This window comes from Ipomoea triloba, chromosome 2 (assembly GCF_003576645.1).
Source record: "Ipomoea triloba cultivar NCNSP0323 chromosome 2, ASM357664v1".
NCBI classification, from domain to species: Eukaryota; Viridiplantae; Streptophyta; class Magnoliopsida; order Solanales; family Convolvulaceae; genus Ipomoea; species Ipomoea triloba.
The window spans coordinates 13,088,597-13,096,246 of record NC_044917.1 but is presented as its reverse complement, the minus strand read 5'-3'; the positions used below and the strand labels follow the sequence as shown (position 1 = coordinate 13,096,246).

Here is a 7,650-nt window from a genome sequence, read left to right as displayed (position 1 = left end):
GGGACCTCCGTCCCAAGAGAGCACTGTTCACCCGTCTATTCTCCATTTGGAAGAATGGAGAAGTCAATTTCCTTCTCTCCAAATTTGTATAAGATTTGGAGGAATGGAGTTGAGAATGGATTTGAGAATGGATTTGGAAAAATGAATATAGTAAACAATCTTTTCATTTTTTCTTTCTCCACTTCTTCATTTCTCCATATTTTTGGAAAATTTTCCATTTTTCCAAGTTAGTAAACGACCCCTTACTTAATGATTTCTACGCGCTCTTTTTTTCCCTTGCTCTTCGTTGAAGATTGTAATCTGCAGAACACAAATAAAAGTTGTAAGACAAATGATTTTGTGTATATGTTCATGTTCAAATACTATCTATATATTTGTGGATATTGCTATATGTACTTAATTGTTTGGTGCCTAAAGACTATATTAATGACTCTACTATTTTAATCTTTATATCTATATTGCTGTTTTTAATAAATAAAAAATTAATAATAGCAGTAGAATAAAGTATTGGACTTACCTTAATTTTTGAATAACAGCAGCTTTCAGTATTGACCCACGAAAATATACACACATGTTCACAAATATAAATCATAATAAATGTTATATATTGCAATTTAGTTTGGTTTTGTGTAAATAGCACTTCGATGAAACTTGCATTCGTAAAATTAAATCGTTAATGCAACATCTTTCTTAAAGATAAGCTATAATTCTCACAAATGTCTACTCTGTTAAACTTTTAAATTAATATTCTCAAATTAAATGAACCTATTTTTTTATGAACATTAGTGTATTTAGTTTTCGTTCAGGACTAACCCCAGGTAATAATTATAAGTCAATATTGTTTTTTGTGCTAAGTATTTGGAAATGATTTCTTTTTTTTGTTCACATAAAGTCTAAGCTCATAAGTAGTTTCAGTTTTTATATTCTAAATAAAAAATGTAGTAAAATACAGAAACTGACAGTTTACCGTACACATGTTGTCTTGAGTATTCAGATCACTCCTATGCTCTAATTTCTCTTCCCTCATCCACGCCGTGGATTTGGATTGTAGAGGTTAGAGAATATTGGGTTTTTAGGGTTTTGAAGGTTTGGTAATCGTTTGAGCTGGGATTTTGGGTAGAACATAGTGGGATCTAATGGTCGATTTTAGTCTGGTAATGTCCCTCTAGGACTGTATTTGCTGGTTTTAGGTTAGGGATTTTGACATACCGTCGATTTTGTTGGGCCAAAGGCCTTACGTCAAGGAATCGACGCAGGTGACGGCCATTGATGACTAATGCCTGGTGGTTTAAACATACAAGATTAGGAAGAAGTTTACCTCTTTCTGGGAGTGACGAACGTCGATGGCGACAAATCGGTATGTGGACAGTGATCTTCACTCGATGCTTCGATGTTTTTGAAGCCAGAATATGTTGATAGAAAGTCCTTAATTTCAAATAATATATATTGATATTGATTTGTTAATGTCATATAAACCATTATTTCAAATTTTATATACATATTCACTTTAAATCATGTACTTATTTAGTATACAATATTATTTTTATGTTAAATAAATCTTGTTATTCGTATTTTAATGTATCATTTTATTTGTTTGTTAAATTTAATTGTTGCTTATTTAATGACAATTTACTGATGTCATTTTTTCATTTGGAAATGTTATGTATTACTCCGTAATAATTAATAATTCATATTTTATTGTGTAATGTTTGTTTGTATAATAGATGTTATTCTTTTTCTAGTTTCAACGAAATAATTCCCGGTGATGTTGTTAACATAATTATAATTATAATTATCTGAACTTAATTATTTAATTTATTATTTTGTTAATTTAATTTAACCTCTACTATAATAAAGCCAAACATTTTTAGTAAATAAAATTAGAAAAAATTTTCCGCTCAATAGAAACGGCGGCGTTTAGAAAAAATAAGAAATGCTTGGGCGGCAAGTTTTAGGAAATGCATTTTGAATCAAAAAAGGCAATGCATTTAAGTTCCCAATAAAATCTTTTACGTTTCCCAATAAAATCTTTATATGATCTGAAATAACCATTTTTTTTTAATATCAATGTCACCCTCAATTTGTTACTTGAAAACTGATGTAACTTACTACTAAAATATTGAAAGCACGAAGAAATTAATTAAAGCATTACACACTCCATGCATGCAATTTGTACAGCCGACATTTAAATAAGAATGCCAATTAAGATAAAACAACCTAGACATGATGCATTTTTTTAAGAAAACAATCAACTGGTGATAAAACTAGTCTCGGACGTTGTTGAGTTACGCTGCAACTGGTGCAAAACGCTGGTGGGCGACGAGTTGGACGTGGAAGATCTCAAAGCCTCGGCCAGCGGCCCGCCCTGGTTCGTCCCCCACGCGGTGGTCCGTTCAATGCTACCCAGCGGGGGCCCGGTGGCGAGCTTCAGCGAGATGGAGATGGAGATGGAGATGGAGAGGTTGGTGGTGGTGGAGGAGCTCTCAGTTTCCTCAAGTGGTCTGGCCAGTCGTCGAAGAAATGCCGAAGTGTCTGTCCTCCACCGGACGACCCATCATTTTGGGCCTCAAGTGGCCCGCTATTTTCCATAATGGGCTCTCCATGATGCCTTTGACTGAGGTGAAAGAGATCAATGGAAGACGAGGGAGGAGCAGCGGAAGAGAGAGTGAAGTGAGGTGGGGCATCACGGCCGCCGGCCATGGGCTGAGCATCCGCCGTGGGGTTGGTTTTCAGGCCACCGGCGGCAGTTGGAGGATTTGGCGTGGGAATTTCCACAGGCTTTCTTGAACGGTTGCGGGCACGGTGCATGTGGCGCTCACAATACTTCTGACCCGCCACCACGTCTCTTGAGCACCGCCACTTCTTCCCGTCGGTCCTCCGGCACCGCCCCGGCTCCGGATCCATCGCCGCTCTCCCCCAGTACCCTGCTTGCATCAAAGGTGCGGCAGCTGGGTGATAATGGGGATAGTGGTGAAGAGGGTGAGGGAAATAGTAAGGAGAAGTAGCAGAGTTGAAGAAGCTCTTTTTAACAAGGTGGAGGAGCTCAGGAGGAACAGGTGCGCCAACAATCATGTGTCTGAAGATCAAAGCCTGCAGTTCAAGCTCCTGCCATTGCCCCAAGCTGAAGTAACTTCCACCCATCTTGGGAAATTTGGTAGTGGCAGTGGGTGTGGAATCAGAAGAGTATATTTGGGAGTGGAAATTTGCCTATAAATACACAAGCACGCCGCACGCATGTTGGACCAAATCATAATTTTAAACGGCTATGTTTGGTAAGTTAGCTGATTGGGTTAGCAGGTATAATTAATTGATAATGTTAGTTGATTGTGAAAAAGTGTTTGGTAAATTAGCAGTTGGAAAGGCATCAAGCTATGTAAGCAATCTCACCTTTTTTTTGCAGATGACATGGTGTTATTTAGAGAGGCTACTGTAGAGCAAGCAGAAGAGATGTCGCGCTGTCTCAAGTTTTTTTGCTATCAATTTGGGCAAAGGATTAATCTCAAGAAATCCTCCTTATTTTTCTCCAAGAATACGCAAATGGAGCTACAACAGAGAATTGTGAACCTAACCGAAATACCTAAAGTTGAAGACATGGGAAAATATTTAGGAATCCCATCCATTCATGGAAGGCTAAAGAAGGATACATATGTTGAACTAATTGAAAGAGTTCAACAAAAGCTCACATGATGGAAATCAAAGACTCTCTCACTAGCGGGTAGACAAGTCATTGCATAGTCGATCCTATCATCGATACCCTACTACACTATGCAAACGACACTATTGCCAAAGGGAGTATTAACGATGATTGAGAAGCTCATTCGTAGTTTCCTATGGGGAAGTTCAGTCGAGAAAAGGAAATGTCACATGGTGAATTGGGATACTGTTACAATTTACAAAGAGTAAAGCTCGTGGAGGCCTTGGATTGCGAAACATGGAATCCATGAACGAAGCCTTTTTAGCTAAACTTGGTTGGAGGTTAATTCAAGAAGAAGATTGTTTATGGATTCAAGTTATCAAATCTAAATATGCAGTAAATTCGGCTGACTGCTCTACTTGGCGTTCAAAGACGAATATGTCCAATGTGTGGAAAGGAATTTTGAAAGCTGTACCAAGGCTACAACAGGGAATGACTAAGCTGGTTAGAAACGGAAGGCACACCCTCTTTTGGAAGGATACTTGGTTGGGGCCGAACCCCCTCTTCATGCTTACAACCAAACCAATTCCAACCACTGATTTAAACAGCCCAGTAGCAAACTACAGCAATTCTTGCCACCATCTACATTGCCACACTGGATGAGTTGACAACCTTTATGATTGATGGTGATCCAGAGTCTAATGACTTACACGGCTAGAGGAATGAGACATCAGGTTCATTCTCAGTTCGCTTAGCTTATGATCTTGCAGCCGATTACTCCACCACACCTGAAGCTGCTGAATGGAATTCAATTTGGAAACTGAAGATAACTGCCCGGATAAAAATGTTTTTATGGTTAGCTCGCCATGAAAGGAATATGACAAATAGCCTCATAATGGAAAGAGACCTTGCACATAGCGACATATGCTCGCTATGCAGGGAGAAGGTTGAGGACATTGATCATGCGTTGCGCAAATGTCTAGTAGCTGATGATGTTTTGAGCAGAATACTCCCATAGTTCCATATAAAATCCAGAAATTTACCCTTTCGGAAATGGTTAGATCATGGAATTGCGAACAAGGGTAATGGGCATAGGCTTGAGAATGAAAGCTCGCTGTTTGTAGTAACGCTTTGGTGGATCTGGAAGTGGAGGAACGAGGTAATATTTATTGGTTCAACCTATCCCCTCCAATCTAAAGTACAGTGGATAAAATCGCAAATGATTCAAATAGAAGTAGCCTTTGTGAATTCCAAAATTTCTCAAGGCTCAAACAATGCACCCAATTGGGTAAGTAGGATCTGGAAAAAGCCTTGAGGATGGTATAGTTAAGGTGAATTTCGATGGTTCAGTAGACTGCACAACAAATAAAGCAGGCTGTGGAGGAGTGATTAGGGATAGTTCGGGCAGCTAGGTATGCGATTTTGTCAACAACCTAGGATCTTGCCCCTCTCTACAAGCAGAGGCATGGGGCTTGCTAAGAGGTATACAACTTGCTAAGATCAGGGGTTATAAAAAGATCATACTGGAAGGAGAGAATTAGTAAGTGAGATGCTAAGCATCCTGCACATGAACAAAGTGGTATGAAATATTTTAAGTGCATGCAAGAAGGAATTACGCAATGTGGAATCATGGAGTATAGAAGCAGTACCCCGAGAAATCAACTCAGTAGCGGATCAATTGGCAAAATTGTCTAAAGATTACCCTAAAGGCATCCACATTTTAGCAGATCCTCCGAATAGTATATGTATATTGTTAGATAATGATAAGATAGAATGCCCATCGTGGCGATTCATGTACAATCCTGGTTAAAAATGACCAGAACCTATGTGAGTATCCCCCTACCAAATTATGAAAAAAAATAAAAAAATTAGCTGTTAGCTAATAGCTATTTGGTATAACTTTTTTTCTCAAAAGTCTAATTGAAAAGGCTGCATTGAGTAGCCTTTTGAAATTTAGTATTTTAGAGTTACAAAAAGCTTATTAAACAAACACTTATATTAATTTTTTAATCAAGTCAAACAACTAATAATGGTCAAATAGGCCAAAATTGGCTGATAGACCAATTATTTACCAAACAGGGCCAACATCTTCAGTTTCAACGTAATTTACAGGCAAGAGGAGTTTCAAGCATGCAAGTTCAACATCCAGAAGGCAGACCAAATTATAGTGAAGAAGTTGAAGGGGAAAACCAATTCCTGTGTGGACCAAGGTATTTATTTTGTTGTTAAGAGTACAAATACAGCTTAGCTAATATAGAGTGAAGGCTGATAAATATTATAAATATAAACAGGTGGAGTTCATTCACACGCAACCTCTGTTACTACACACAACTATGGCGACTCTGCTCTTTAAAATCTGGGAATCAGTCAGTCAAAGTTCCTGCGACGATCTAGCGATATGAGCTTCCGTGGTGAAGCTTTTTGATCGACATGACAACTTCAAATCTTTAGTGGCAACCTCTTTAAAATCTGGGAATTGGTCTTCCATAGGCGAAGCTCCTGCGGGGGTGACCAACGGTGGCGAAGACCATAGATCGAGAAAAACGTTCATCATGTAGTAGAGGAAGAATCATATACCTGGTTTCTTGCTATTGAATAATAACATGCTTGCTTTTGAGCTTTGTCTCAGTTTTAGTTGACTATAGATTCTAGATTTGTAGTTGGGATTTGGGAAAGAGTGGATGCTGTGGAGTGATAAGTGTAAGAACTTCCGAGATAGGGAGAGACGAGAGGTGGAGGAAATGAGACTGAAAAGTCAAATCTCATTCTTTCTAGAGCATTATTATGTATACAATAATAATATATATAATATTTATGTGTAGTATGTATACATGAAACGTACGTATATACTATAAAGTTATATAGAATAATTAAATATAAATAAGGTATTGTATAACTTTTTCAAGCCGATTCTCTCTCGTTTTTAGAGCGATTTCTCTCTTGTTTTAGAGCTGCTAAGTTTGGTAAGTTTCCCACCTCCTCCTAGCCGTTACTGGCGGTGCGTGGTGGGCAACGCCGATGGAACCAGTGACTGAGCTGGTGAAATCATCGTCAGATGTTAAGATGGGAGAAGATGTTCCCGTCCAGCGCACTGCCAAGAAGGTGAGAACCACGAAACGCAACTTCACTGATACTGTCAGTTCCTTCGTTCCTCCTACGGTAGAGCAACCAACGTGCTCTGAAACCAACGACTGGGCATTCGAGGATCCCGAGATCGAATCAGACACGGAAGAGAACGATCGACCAACACCAGATGGCAAACCCAGAGTCAAGATTCCAAAAGACCTCCGCAAAAAATTATGCAGAGACTGGAAACTTGCACTCATTGTCAAGTATCTAGGGAAAAACATTAGCTTCAATGTGCTAAACCAAAGGTTACCCAACCTCTGGAAACTCCAGGGACATCTCCATCTTATAGAGATTGGATACGGGGCTTTGTGGCCAGATTCGACTACAGAACGGACTACCTTCACGTTATTCTTGATGGGCCATAGAAAATCTTTAACAACTACTTGGTTACCCAGAGATGGGAACCAGAATTCAAACCGAAGACAACTAAGATCTCGAAGATGGCAGTTTGGGTGAGGTTACCAGGACTGTACGTCGAGTATTTCCACGACGATGTGATTAAGTTAATTCTGGAAAATGTGGGTAAACCCCTGAAAATTGACTGCACGACGGCAGCTAGGGAAAAGGGGCGATTTGCGAGGGCTGTAGTTGAAATAGACCTCGACAAACCTCTTGTTTCTGAAGTATGGGTTAGGAATGATGGCCAACCCGTAGAATATGAGGGTTTACATATTGTTTGCTTTGGTTGCGGCGTGGTCGGCCACCGCAAACAGAATTGCCCTCTCAATAACGAGAAAACGGCTAAACCAGTGCACATGGACCTGAACACCCCGCCAGTTAGCGAATAGGTGGATGCCCAACAAGCTGAAACGCCTCTCTCTAATGGGGGTGATGAACGTAGAAACAAACCCTATGGATCTTGGATGCTAGTGTCAAACAAGAAGAAA

General features: G+C 39.4%; 1 pseudogene; it reads right to left on the bottom strand.

Annotated features, from left to right (window-relative positions):
* Window positions 1-2,248: 2,248 nt before the first annotated feature.
* LOC116010778 lies at window positions 2,249-3,942 on the bottom strand (annotated as a pseudogene).
* Between the last annotated feature and the right edge of the window lie 3,708 nt (window positions 3,943-7,650).